The following is a 14,298-nucleotide window of genomic DNA, read 5'->3' on the forward strand; positions in this document are numbered from 1 at the left end:
TTATATCTCATGTTTAACCACTACCGTCGGAGTAAGCGACGAACGTCAGAAGATTAGCCGAGGAGAGGCTCATCCAGCCGGGAAACATGAGCGCCGAGCGCCCGCTGAACGCATGGATCACAACCGGGGAAAAGAAAAATCATCTTTATAAATAAACCACAGATTTGAGCTTTAAACAACTACATTCTCGCCTGAAAAACTCTTAAAATTACATTTCGTGATACAGTAACAGTAGTATTTTTTATTGCATAACAGCATACATATACAGAGGAAACACAATGTATTATTATCTATTACATTCATAATAGCATCTAAGAAACAATAAAATTAAAATAAAATAAAAAAATAACAGGGGAAAAATAAAAAATTACAAAGAAAAGGATTCAAAAATTTTATACATCTGTTTTGCTTTTTTATTTCTAACATCTTTTAGGGCTTCAATATAATGTTTAAGCTCAATTTTAAATAATATAATGTTAGGTTTATTATTTGTCCATTTCTGCTTATGTATATGGTATTTTCCATACATAATTATTAAGTTAACAACAAAATTTTGTTCCACACTCTTATTTTTGTATAACAAAAATATATCTTTACCAGATAGTTGAATCTTTAATTTTGTGAATTTAAATATCAGATATTCAACATCAATCCAAAACAGTTGGGTAAATACACATTCAAAGAATAAGTGTTTTATTGATTCTTCTTCTGTATTACAAAAGTTGCATGTAGTTTCCATGTCTCTAAAAAATCTTGAGACTACTTGTCTCACTGGATAAATCAAGTGAATAATCTTATATGTAATTTCTTTAACTTTATTGGTCAGACAGTATTTACTGGGTAAGTTCCAGACCTCTTTCCAATCAATCTGATTATACATTGAGTTCCAAAAAGGTTTGCATTTAGGCAATAACGTAATCCTACATAATTCTCTAATATAAAAGTTGTTAAACTTTTTATCTATAATTTTCACGCCATCTACTTAACTGATTAGTAGTATATATGGGGATAGCTTCGGAAGATACATTGCCTGATAAAAGTTGAATAAGGCCACTAGGAATGGCATCAAAAACCACTGCAAACTCTTTAGCCGCTACAGGGATCTTATAATAGTTAAGGAATTCACAGTAATTAAAAAGATGTCCATTATTCTTAAATAACTGTCTGACCAAAATTATACCGTTATTGTACCAATTTCTGTAAAATAAAGATTTATTTTTAAATGTAGGCTAATATATTTGTTGTTCCAAATCACAGATTTGTGTGGAGAAAAATTATGCTTAAAAATTAGCATCCATAATAGAAAAACCTGTTTATGAAAGGAAGAAAGCTTTATCGGAATCTTATTTACATCAAAATTACACCTCAAAAAAAATTCTAAGCCCCCCAGCTAATCAAAAATGAACTCAGGGATGATATTCCAAATTTTGCCTTTAGAGTTAAAGTAGTTCTTTATCCACTTATTTTTAAATACGCAATTAGCAGTATTAAAGTCAAGTACATTTAGACCACCATCCTCAATTGGATTGCATAAAACAGTTTTTTTTAAATAATGAGGTCTGTTCTTCCAAATGAAATTGAACAAAATAGTATCCACCTCTTTTATAATTGATTGTGGAACATCTAATGCAAGAGCTGTATATACCAAGCGTGACAATCCTTCAGTTTTGGATAATAATATTCTTCCTTTTAATGAGAGATCTCTCATTAACCATGAATTAAATTTTTGTTTAATTTTCCTTATAATTGGTGTAAAATTTAAATTATTTCTCTCTTTTTGGTCTTTACAGATCTTAATACCTAAATAATCTACTAACTCCTTTACTGGAATACCAAAAATGTTATTATGATTACATGTTTTCAAGGGGAATAACACACATTTTTTAATGTTTAAACATAAACCAGATACAGAAGAGAAAACATTAAGACACTCAATAGCTTTTTTAACTTCAGTTTCACTTTTTAAAAAAATAGCAGTGTCGTCCGCTAATTGAGAGCATTTTAACTCTTTCTCCAAAAGTCTAATACCACAAAATGTATCTCTTTTAATATGTATGGCCATGGTTTGTGTTACCAGTAAGAAAAGAAACGGTGAAATGGGACAGCCTTGTCGTATACCTCTATTAATTTTAAACCTTGATGACGTTCCATATGATAACTTAACTGAGCTGTTACAATCATTGTACAGTGTTTTAATAGCTTTTTTAAAGTATACTCCAAAACCAAAATAATTTAAGGTCTCCAACATACAATTATGATCGATAGTATCAAACGCTTTAAAGAAATCAACAAATAAAACAAAACTATTATCTGTAATAAATTCATTGTAGTCGATTAAATCCAAAATGAGCCTAATATTATTACAAATGTGACGACCTTTCATAAACCCTGATTGACATTCATCAATTATGGGATCAAGACAGTTCTTCAATCTTTCTGCAAATATTTGTGCAAAAATTTTTGCATCATTATTGATTAGCGTAATGGGACGCCAATTCTCTACAAATAAAATGTCCTTATTGGGCTTTGGTAATAAAGTTATCAAACCTTGTCTCAGTGAATTGGGTAAATAACCTTGTTGTATCGCTTCTCTAAATACAGCTAACAAAAACGGGGATAATTCATTTTGAAAATATTTATAAAATTCACTAATTAAACCATCATTCCCGGGTGACTTATTGTCTTTGAGTTTATTAATACAGTGAGATATTTCATTTAAAGAAATCTCTTGGTCGCACATTTCAATAGAAGACTCACTTATCTTTTGAATGTCATCTTTAATAGAATCTAAGAATGACTGTGCATTACTCAGTTTGTTATCATAAGAATACAATTTCTCATAAAATTCAGCCACATATCTTGATATTTCTTTAAAATTTTCTGTTAACTGTCCATTAATATTCAATTTGACCATAGATGCAAGTTCTACATTCCTTTTTTCCATATTAAAAAAGTATTTTGTATTTTTTTCTCCTTCCTCTAACCATTTCTTCCTTGATCTTATGAAGGCACCCTTTGCTTTATATTCATATATTTTATCTAGATCTAATTGTAGTTGTAGTAATTTATTTTTATTTTCTTGATCTATATTACAATTTCCAGAAAGTCTTATAATTTCCTGTATAATTTTTTCTTCGTTTTCTCTTCTATATTTGGCTAATTCTTTTCCTCTCCTTATGGCTAAAGTTCTAATCTTATACTTCATTAATTCCCAATTTACCCCAAATAAATTCGTTACATTTGCCTCCTTCCAAAAATGTATGATAATCTCTTTTGCTTTATCTCTAAACTGCACATCTGTCAATATATTCTGGTTCATTTTCCAGTATGTAAAAGTTTTAACATCTTTGGATTTAGTTGTATTTAACGAGAGAAAAATAGCTTTGTGATCTGTAAGAACAGAAGGCTCTATAGAGACCTCATTAACATAATCCAATAGATTCCTTGAAATTAACCAATAGTCTATGCGTGACTGTTGAGAAAGGTTTCCTTTACACCATGTAAATTGAATTTTGTCTGGATACGTATGTCTCCATATATCAATCAAGTCCAGAGTAGAACATATACTATTCAATTCTGGAAGAACAGACCTGTTACTCAGACGAGGTGGAAAACAATCCTTTTCAGAATCCCATATTGTATTGAAATCCCCTCCAAGTACTAATTTCGCATTGCTATATTGTTCCACTGTTTTTTCAATCTGGTCTTCAAAATCCAAAAATAAAGTTTTGTTTTGTGTGGTAAAATTACTTGCGTAAATATTCCCCAAAATAAAAAATTCAGAATTCTTTTCTATAACCAGTATCACCCATCGACCTGAATCATGCATTTTGTTTTGAATTATTTTCCCCTTAAATGTACCTTTTAATATTGCAACACCAGCTGATCGATTACTCCCATATGACATCCATAAATCATCCCCCCATTGGCTCTTCCAAAAATTATAATCTGACAAAGATGCGTGTGTTTCTTGAATATAATAAAAATCACATTTAAATTTCCTGCAAAACAAAAAAACTGCTTTCCTTTTCAGCAAATCTCGAATTCCCCTGACATTTAACGATAAAACTGACAAAGATACCAGTATGCTATATATATTAACAATTTAAGATTAAGCAAATATGAAACAAAACAAGTTCCTACACCTCAAAAGTAGAACTTACAACCCAAATTGACCTTAATAATACTTGAACTAAATCAAAACCTTTCGAAAACTATGCTGTGCAAGTGCAATATATTGTAGATCTGTTAACAAAGATCCATTCTGACCGTAAACTGAAAGAAATATTCTGTTGTAAAAGTCACAAAATTCCGTCCAGATTGTGACTGCACTTGTAACCGTGTACTAACACGTGCAGAAGTTTTGTCCATATGCAGTTCTATATCAGGAATTATGCACATATATAATCATGATCAAAATCCTAGGGAGGTATTTCCTTTCCATCAACAAAGGCTCGTACGCCGACGAAGTAAGCCTTCTTCCCTACCTGCCGAGCAGCCTCCACTTTTGGCCACAGCTGTCTGCGTAAGGCTTTGTCCATAGTCGTTAAATCTTCTCCGAACCGTAGCTCCTTGGACCTCAGGTAGGTGCTGGTTTTCGCCGCTTTCCAAAGCATATCTCGTAAGGATCTGGACACAAATTGGATGATAACGGTTCTCCCTCTCGTGGCGTTTCCTTCAAGTTTCCTTCCGAGCCGGTGTACTATATCTACATCCTGTTGTATTTTGGTAGTTAGCTCTGGAAGAACTGCACAACAGATATCCACCTCTTGTGCCTTTACATCTTCACCTGTCTGCTCAGTCAGACCGTACAATCTCAGATTCCATCTTCTCTTGTACCTTTCTACCTCGTTAAGCCTGGAATCGAACTCCGTCATTTTCTTACTATGCGCATCACTGACCTCATGCATCGCCTTCGTGTCCTTTTTCAAAATTTTCACATCATCTTTGACATCCTTTACTTCATTGAAGAGGAATTCCGTCGTTTTCTTTAAAGCTTCAATGCTCACCGTATTTGCCCTTAAGAGCTCCTCTAATCCGTTGACTCTTTCATTTATGCATCGCATGATGTTTTCTTGAATTTCAGACAGAGACGGTTCATTTTTACTTTTCTTCGGCTCAGGGGTGCTGGGCGTTGAATCCGGTAAAGAAACTGTGATGCCTTGCACTACATATCCGTGCTCTGTTTGAAGATCAGCGCTGCAAATTTGCATTTCATCATCTTTGCTCTTCATCTTTGTCAGCGACTTTGTTAAGCTTTTTTTTTTAACCTTAACGTTACTCTCCCTCTCTCGTTTTTCCGCCATTCAATGCTGCAGTCTCTCTAGACAATCGTTCAAAAGCAATTTACAGCAACTCTCCGTGTTAATTATCTTGTAAAAACTAAGATCTTACATTTAGCTGTCAGATTGGTCAATTTATTAAACAAAAAGAACGATATGAGGTGAAGGAACAAACTTTTCTCCTCAGCATCTCAAAACTACCTCCTCACCGGTCGCCATCTTGCGCGCCCCCCTCCCAGTAACAGTAGTATTATATTGAACTGTATATTAAAAAATGGCGCTTCTTATGTTGTCATTCCTCTTGTAGCACGCGCAAGTGACGATTCTCTGTCAACCAATCAACGTCCTGCAGTGAGTCTAGCTCCACCTTTTAGTACCGTTCCACTGTGCTAGGTACCCCAATGGAAGGGTACCTAAAAAGTGGTACGGTACGGTTCGGCATTTTGGTACCATTCACAACTTTTGATAGTGGAAACGCAAATAAATGCGTACCGTTCCGTTCCGTACCGTACCGTACTGCTCAGTGGAAACGAGGCATAAGTCTTAAAAAAATTTAATGGATAATATCACCTCTGTACTTAATTGCTGTTTGTCTGTGTTGAGCGCACAATATTTGAACAAAAAGGTTTCAATAAGCGCCACCTGCTTGTGATACCTTCAAATGTAAGCACAACAAAAGTCCAAGTTGTTCTCTAAAGACAGATATTGATTAACCTGCATTGATTGCTTACTTCCACCGTAACTGATTTTCCCACACAAATGTTAATGAATTCATGTTAGAGCTAGAATGACCACTAATGTGTTTATTTACAAAAAGGCATGAGCGAAGAAAAACAAGGCAATTTTATTTTTATCTAAATTTTGATAAAACTGCAATTTAAATATATTATTTCTATAAGTTCTACAAAAAAGGACAAAATAGATAGGCTGAATAACCTGATCTATGGCATGTTAAATGGTGGTAGCCTAGTCTATGAACAGAAGCTAAACCCCCCTAAGCCCACAGAAATGGTTAGACCCAAGCCTTCAGCAGCCAATGACACTGACGCGTCCTTTTCGCCTGGTTGGAAACTTCACACACGTTTGTACTGCCTGTTTGGGTTAATTGTTTACACGTCAAAAGCGTGCGTTTTTTCCTAGTCAAAACACACGTTTTCAACGCCCATTTTTGTTATTATAAACGCGCGTCAAAAACGTGCGTTTTCGGTGACCCCAAAGCGCACGTTTCAAACGTGCGTTTTAAATGGCAGATCACACGTCGAGGACGCGCGTTTTGATGCAAAAACCGCGCTTTTGCGACGCGCGTTTTCCGTGACCACAAAGCGCGCGTTAAGAACGTGCGCTTTTATGGCAAATCGCGCGTCAGGGACGCGCGTTTGGTGGTCGAAACGCACGCTTTTGACGTGTCAGTGTGCAATCAGACGCCCGACCAGGCGTTTATGAATACTTTGGCTTGCCATACACGTTGGTGTTACGCGTCTGTGATGAGACGTGCTGTGGTGCGATGTTGGAGTCACACGTTGGTGTCACGCGTCTGTGATGCAGCGTACCCCTTCTGTCACGTAAAAGTACACGACTGTCGACTTCGGTAAGTTATCCGTGGCACTATCCACTCGCCATACTTATATGAGCATTTCTCCCGGAAAAGCTCGCCCGCGCACACGTCGACCAGAGGAGATCGAGACCGCGCACATCAACGCGCTTCAACAGGAAATCATCGGCAGCGCTGCATAGTGTCTCCAAAGTGTGTTTTTGGATGTGAGGGAAAGCTTCCCAAAGAACCCAGCGTTAGGATTAGATGCAGATTGTTGTGTAGACTGTTTGTTCCCTGCATTTCGACGATGAATGTTTTATAAACAAAGCCCAGATCGACCATGGAGATCGACGGATTCTCTCAATGGCTCTGGCTTCGCCCACACGGCCCGCCTCCAGACGCTCGGGTTTTTCCGGAAAGACTCGGTACAGCCTATCTTTCTTTTATAAATATAATAAAACTAAAGACTTTTTGGAGATATGAAGGATGCTATACTATAGGTACTCAAGATTAACAGGAGATTGAGTGAAAATGAGCATTTCACCCCCCCTTTAAATAAATATTTAAAACCCTCAACAATGATAGGAGTGGATGATATTACCAAAATTGTATATCACAATATGAATGATATTATGTGGTGACCTAGCTATTTTTTAGTGTTGGATCCGAGTCCACCTTTGTCGAGTCCGAGTCGAGTCCAAGTCCTTAACAATCGAGTCCGAGTCCAAGTCCGAGTCCAAAGAGGGCCGAGTCGGACTTGAGTCTGAGTCCTTAACATCCGAGTCCGAGTCGAGTCCAGCCGAGTCCACAAAGATTTAAATGATTTTAAATTGACCTTTCACAAAGTCCCACCCCTCTTACTGTCGCTACGTCCGACAAGCCATTCCGCTCTCACTCCACATGTTCTCACACAGTGAAATATATATTGCGGAGCAAATATATATAACAGATAAAACAGAGCAGGCTACTTCTGGTATGAAATAAAGTCTCGGCTTTCAATTATTTATTTTTTTAATGAAATTAAAACAATACACACCGTTTTGTGGTGCTTTAATATAGGCCTCAGTTCAAGCAGCACATGAACTGATAATCTCTTCTAGTTTTAGCACGAATTAAACATGAATGAAAATCAGAACTGCAAAAAGAAATCAATACACACCATTTTTCAAGTTCAAGTCCATTGACTTCAACCTACTAACTGGTTTGGTTTGTTTGTCGGACAAAAATGTCAGGTATCTGCATTATGATTGGTCAGATCGCATGTCACTCAAAGTCCAACGAAAGGTCTCAACACTGAGCTCTTAAATTAATATTTTAAACCTTACAAAATGATTCCAATGTATAGTTACAGTCATATGTTTACCTATCGTACATCTTTCAGATTCTGCAAGGTAATGCTCAAGAATATAACACGATGCATTAAGAGCCAGGAGTAAACTTTTGAGCAAGGTGATGGTGATGTTTGTTTAAATTTTTATTTATTTTGATTATCTTATTTTGTTTTACATGCTAATATCTTATTTAGCCTCTAAATGGCAGGACTAAATTAATTAATGAATTTTTAAATAAAATAAGAGCAATTTACACCAATGATCCAGTTCAAAAATGTACACCCCCTGGCTCCTAATGGTTGCTTCCTTCTTGAACATCACTAAATGTTTGCAGGGTTTGTAATAGTTGTGAATGAGTCCCTCAGTTGTCTTCAGTGTGACAAGATTGATCTCACAATCATAGTCACTGCTAGTAAGGAGAAAATATGCAGCAGATGCTGGAAAAGCAAAGAATGTGCAGGAGCTGAAGGATTTTTCCTCATGAACAACCATAAAAAAAAAAAAGTAAAAAAAAAACAACTTTTGGATCATTCAGGTAGCCTAATGAAACACAATATTAAAATCAAGCCTATGTAATTTGTCTTGTATTTTGTGTTTGTATTTTGTCTTGTGGACTAGGCTATTAAACATCCGTTGTGTGAAAAAGCTTTTTCAGGGCAGTAATAAATAGAAACACTGTTTTTATGATCATCCTTTTGGAGATTCTGCAAGATGTATGTAAACTTATGACTAAAAAGTAGGCTAAATGTAACAAAAATCATAACATTAGACGCCAAAATGTTGCTTTGGTTATCACGTTCTCATGTTGCTATGGTTACTGTGTCAATCATCGCAATTCCATGACTCACAGGACTAAAATTCTATGAAGGACTAAAAATGACAGAACGAAAAATAAATAAATAAATAAATAAAAGTAGAAATAAATAAATAAATGCAGAAATAATAGTAAAAATAAATACATTTTGGTAATATAAATGGCTATTTCTGTATTTTTACATGTATTTATTTATTTATTTATGCATTTCTATATGTATTTATTTATGTATTTATACATTTATGTATATATTTATGTATTTATATATGTATTTATTTATATATTTATATATGTATTTATTTATACATTTATTTATTCCTACATTTATTTATTTCTGTATTTACACATTTCTACATTTATTTATTTCTGTATTTAAACATTTCTACATTTATTTATTTCTGTATTTCCACATTTCTACATTTATTTATTTCTGTATTTCCACATTTCTACATTTATTTTTCCCTGCGCATGTATGCTAATTGACCAATGGCTAAGCCACGACCCAAACGCGATGAGCCAATCACAGTACGCATAGCTAACCCAATACACTTGGACATTCTCTGCTTCCTCGTCCATTGCAATGCATTGCGGGGATCAGTTTTCATTCGTTTTTGTTTTTTCTTGTCATTTTGGCTTTTAAACAGCGTGTGTGTGTGATTTTGGTTGGGTGACAGTTGTAGGTTACAGTTTGACAAGAGTTTACAGTTTGACAAAAGCACAATGTTGTGTTTTACACAAATATAAGTAGGCTAAACACTTTGCAGTTTTAATCATGTCCTGTATGATCAAAATGGAGTATGTTTTTATGTTTCCAGTGTTCGATCGCGCCCCGGCGCCCGCTCTCTGAACACACACACACACAGTGTCACACACACACACACACACACATACACACACACACACACATTCCAGCAATGCAATCTTGACATCGCAGCCTGTTCATTATTCTGCGCTCCCACCGAATAGAGCGTCAAATTCGCGCGTATCCGCGTCTAGTTCGACGCTTGAACATTTTGAATCCAAAGCGAATAGGACGCGCGTATAAAGCGAGCGTTTGAAGCGAAATAGCACCAAACTATAACGTTTACTCTGTGAACTGTAAATCTTTGTTCTGGAGCTGAAGCTATCGACCTTCTCAACAATAAAATGTTTAATATAACCCTCCAATGCATATTTAAGGCCCTTTTGGTGACATCGAGATGATATATAATCTTTCTGTCTCCAAAAAATCATCAATTGCCTCCTGTGAAATGTCTCCTACTGTGACAGCTGCCATGTTTGTCTGAGTGAGTGGAGGGGGCGTGGCTTAGCCATGTCAATTAGCATACATGCGCAGGGAAAAATAAATGTAGAAATGTGGAAATACAGAAATAAATAAATGTAGAAATGTGGAAATACAGAAATAAATAAATGTAGAAATGTGGAAATACAGAAATAAATAAATGTAGGAATGTGGAAATACAGAAATAAATAAATGTAGAAATGTGGAAATACAGAAATAAATAAATGTAGGAATAAATAAATGTATAAATAAATACATATATAAATGTATACATAAATAAATATATAAATAAATAAATATATAAATAAATGTATAAATACATAAATAAATACATATAGAAATGCATAAATAAATAAATAAATACATGTAAAAATACAGAAATAGCCATTTATATTACCAAAATGTATTTATTTTTACTATTATTTCTGCATTTATTTATTTATTCCTACTTTTATTTATTTATTTATTTTTCGTTCTGTCATTTTTAGTCCTTCATAAAATTCTGCGGATTCTCTCCCACATTTAAATGCAGTTATCACTCTTTTTAATTTACAGTGTGAACGTAACCACTGGTCCTCTAGAAGCATGAAAAAATATATTATTTAGATCAATATATTGTATATTGTTGTCAATAGCGCTCCCTTTAAGCCATCACTTACTTCGCGTTCTGCACTCTCACTGAAACTCTCGTCATAAACACTGAAGTTGTCCCCACTGCACAGTGAATCTCTTATTTACATCGCGTCAAGACTTTGTTGTTTATGAGGAGATTTGCGAAAGGATAAAACTCGCGCTGATTCTGAACATACATAACTTCTCTGATTGGACACTGTGTTCATGCGCTTAATATACATATCTGTGATTGGCTACAGTGCTCAACACTGACACAACACAATGTAAGCAGTTTCGTTTTGTTTCGTTTTTGAATAATATTGTGTCCTCCAGTGCCCGGACTCGACTGTACTCGGACATTTTTCCGAGTCTAAAATGTCCGAGTCCGTGTCAAGTCCAAGAACAAATTCATCCGAGTGCGTGACAAGTTCGAGTTCATTAAAAATTGGACTCGAGTCCGAGTACCCCAACTCTACTATTTTTGCTAAAAAATAAGCTTCCCAGCCATTAAAATCACGAGGAGCCGACATGTGGACTTTCTAACTGGGGCCCAGACAGTTTTGTTCTCAGTTTTCATGTAGGCCCCACATGGGTTATCCAGATGAAATGAACACTGCTCAGTGTGTTTTCCACATACAGACACTATTGTCAAAACGATCCCCATTCACACAGATTCGTGAAAACGACCAAAAAACCTGTGTTCTGCTGCCAGGCCATTAGATGGCGATGAAACACTGAACATGTAATGTGCATGTGCATGATATCATCATCTTCTGAAATTCACATTTTTGTTGTTTACACGGAGTCTATTTTCAAAAACTTACACTTTGAAACCCGTTTTCAAAAGTTTGCGTTTTCCCATAAAAAGCCAATAAATAGTTTTTACATTTAACAAATACATTTTTAGTTGAAAACGGTGTTGTGTAAACAGCCTGAAGATCTCTCAAGATCTCATCGGAGGAGGATTAAACAACTCCACTAACAGCATCAGGGCTCTCAAGTTTTACCAAAAGCTTGGAGTGAGATCACATGCGGTTAGGGGAGGAGCCCTAATGGAGCCCCGCCCCCATATGTCCCCACCCCCCAATTTTACCCATTGTTCATAATTAACCAGCCCAAATTGAAATTATAACAATTGGTAAATCTGATAAATTACAGAGCAATTCATCACATATGTTATATTTCAAAATTACAAATAAGTTATACAAAAATTACAAAAATATAACAAATTGCTCCAAACATTTTGGAAAAACAAATCGTCTCGGGTTACTAATGTAACCCTCGTTCCCTGAGTAGGGAACGAGACGCTGCATCGATACTCAATACTTTGGGGAATGCCTTCGGCATGACGCATCTGAAGTCTGTAATGGAACTATTCCAATCTTGATTGGTGCTGTGTCTTTCGTCACTCGTGACGTTGCATGTGACGGTGATCCGGAAGCTATATAAGGACAACGGAACATAGCCGCGTCAGCTTTCGAAGGGTCAAAGCAAGTCGTTCTCAGGGGCGCGAAAAGTGTGGCCGAGGGATGCAGCGTCTCGTTCCCTACTCAGGGAACGAGGGTTACATTAGTAACCCGAGACGTACCCTTTCGTAAAGGGAACTCCCGCTGCATCGATACTCGATACTTTGGGGAACGAATACCCACGCCGCCACACTGAGAGAAAAACGCCCTGGTATAAAGCATCTGGTACACTCACGGACGATAAAATGAGTAGAGGGCAGATCCAAACTAGCTTGTCATAAGATTTGGTGTAGGAAGAGGAGGTCTGGAGCCGGAGGCTCGACTGACCTCCTGGATGGGAGCCCCAGACAGTAGAAAGCATTAGATAAGAGGTGAAGGCAAAAGCGCACCTTGTACTTCAAATATGAATGGTTTTAGATAACCAGCTGTCTTTTTAATAAAGGGAAATAGCTCCTAACCCTTGACCTAACTAGATGGACTGACTCCTCTCAGCCTGAGGCCTATATAGGAACCTCCAAGGCTATGACCTTGATCATCCGACACATGCGATGGAGGATGGAATACCTGAAGAATCATAATATTGCCTACCGGCCATGAGAGATGATGGTCCTTCCAAGTACCTCGGGTGTAACGGCCCTCCATAACCGCACCCCAGCCCGTGAGGGACGCATCCGTAGTCAAAGTCTTTCTCTGACATGGTGCTCCCAACACCGGGCCCTGAGACAGGAACCATGGTTTCTTCCACATGACAAGAGAACGAAGGCATCTGCTCGTAACTCTGATCGTACGAAAAGGGTTTCCCAGAGGAGAAAAACCCTTGTTCCTGAGCCACCACTGCAAGGTCCTCATATGGAGCAGACCAAAGGGAATTACCGTGGAAGCTGCAGCCATAAGACCCAAAACTCTTTGAAAATGTTTGACAGTGATAGCCTGGCCTAACCTAATACTCTTCATTGTGTGTAAAATAGTATTAATTCGAGCAGGAGACAATTGTGCCCGCATTGTGATTGAGTCCCACTCTACTCCCAGTAACGTAGTCCTCTGAAGAGGAGTTAAGGAACCTTTCTTCACATTGAGTCTCAACCCCAAGCATCTCAGATGACGCAAAACAACATCTCGATGTTGAATTGCTAGTTCTTTCGACTGAGCCAAAATGAGCCAGTTATTAAGATACGGACCCCCTGAAGTCTCAATGGAGCAAGGGCTGCGTCCATACATTTAGTGAAGGTGCGAAGGGATAAGGCTAGACCGACTGGAAGAATCCGGAACCGATGCGCTTTCCCCCAAAAGCGGATCTTGGAAACTTCCTGTTATGGGGTTAGAAGGAAACGAGGAGTTAAGGAGCTTGTGGATCTATCACGACATACCAGTCCTCGGAGCTGGTCTGACTGACAGTTGGTATCTTGAATCTAAACCCCCTCGGAGGTTGATCCAGTACCCTGAGATCCAAACAAGGCCTAACTCCTCCCCCCTCATAGGAACTATGAAGTGCCGGCTGTAGAACCCGGGCTCCCATAACCAAGGAAGAGCCCACTTTGAGGTTTCCTGTGTTAAGAGGGACTAGACTTCCTGTTCCAAGAACCGACCCTGCTCGGGGCTGGCCAACATGTGAACCACCCCTAGTAGATAATATTCGTATATTAGCTCCACTGTAAGCAGGACCCCCTAGGCTATATTTCGAAGACCCCTCGGGGTATCTAAATATGCCATTATGGGGACCAGTCCCTCGAGACTGGCCTCGGCTATACATTTCCAAATGGCTTCGGTGACCTGAAGCAGCTAACTGGCAGGAACTAACCGAAATATGCTCTCTACAGACCTCCTGAGAGGCGGCGAACTCGACAGGGCAGCAACGTCTTCGGGCAGACACTGCAATTTGGGTTCGCTGGAAGCCGATGTGTCCCGAAGCGCCATCAGCGGCGGGAGGCAGACATCGATTTCCTAAGGGCTGCATAATGAGGCGAGACTCTTGTACTC

General features: G+C 37.5%; 1 protein-coding gene across 1 annotated transcript in view; it reads left to right on the plus strand.

Annotated features, from left to right (window-relative positions):
- The window catches only part of LOC308705767 (serine/threonine-protein kinase Nek1-like), a gene marked incomplete at both ends in the record, with an annotated part of 58,584 nt that overhangs the window by 13,601 nt on the left and 30,685 nt on the right, over positions 1-14,298 (plus strand). The gene's annotated exons all lie outside the window — the stretch shown is intronic.

This window comes from Scardinius erythrophthalmus (genome assembly GCF_964197995.2).
Source record: "Scardinius erythrophthalmus genome assembly, chromosome: 2".
Classification (NCBI taxonomy): domain Eukaryota; kingdom Metazoa; phylum Chordata; class Actinopteri; order Cypriniformes; family Leuciscidae; genus Scardinius; species Scardinius erythrophthalmus.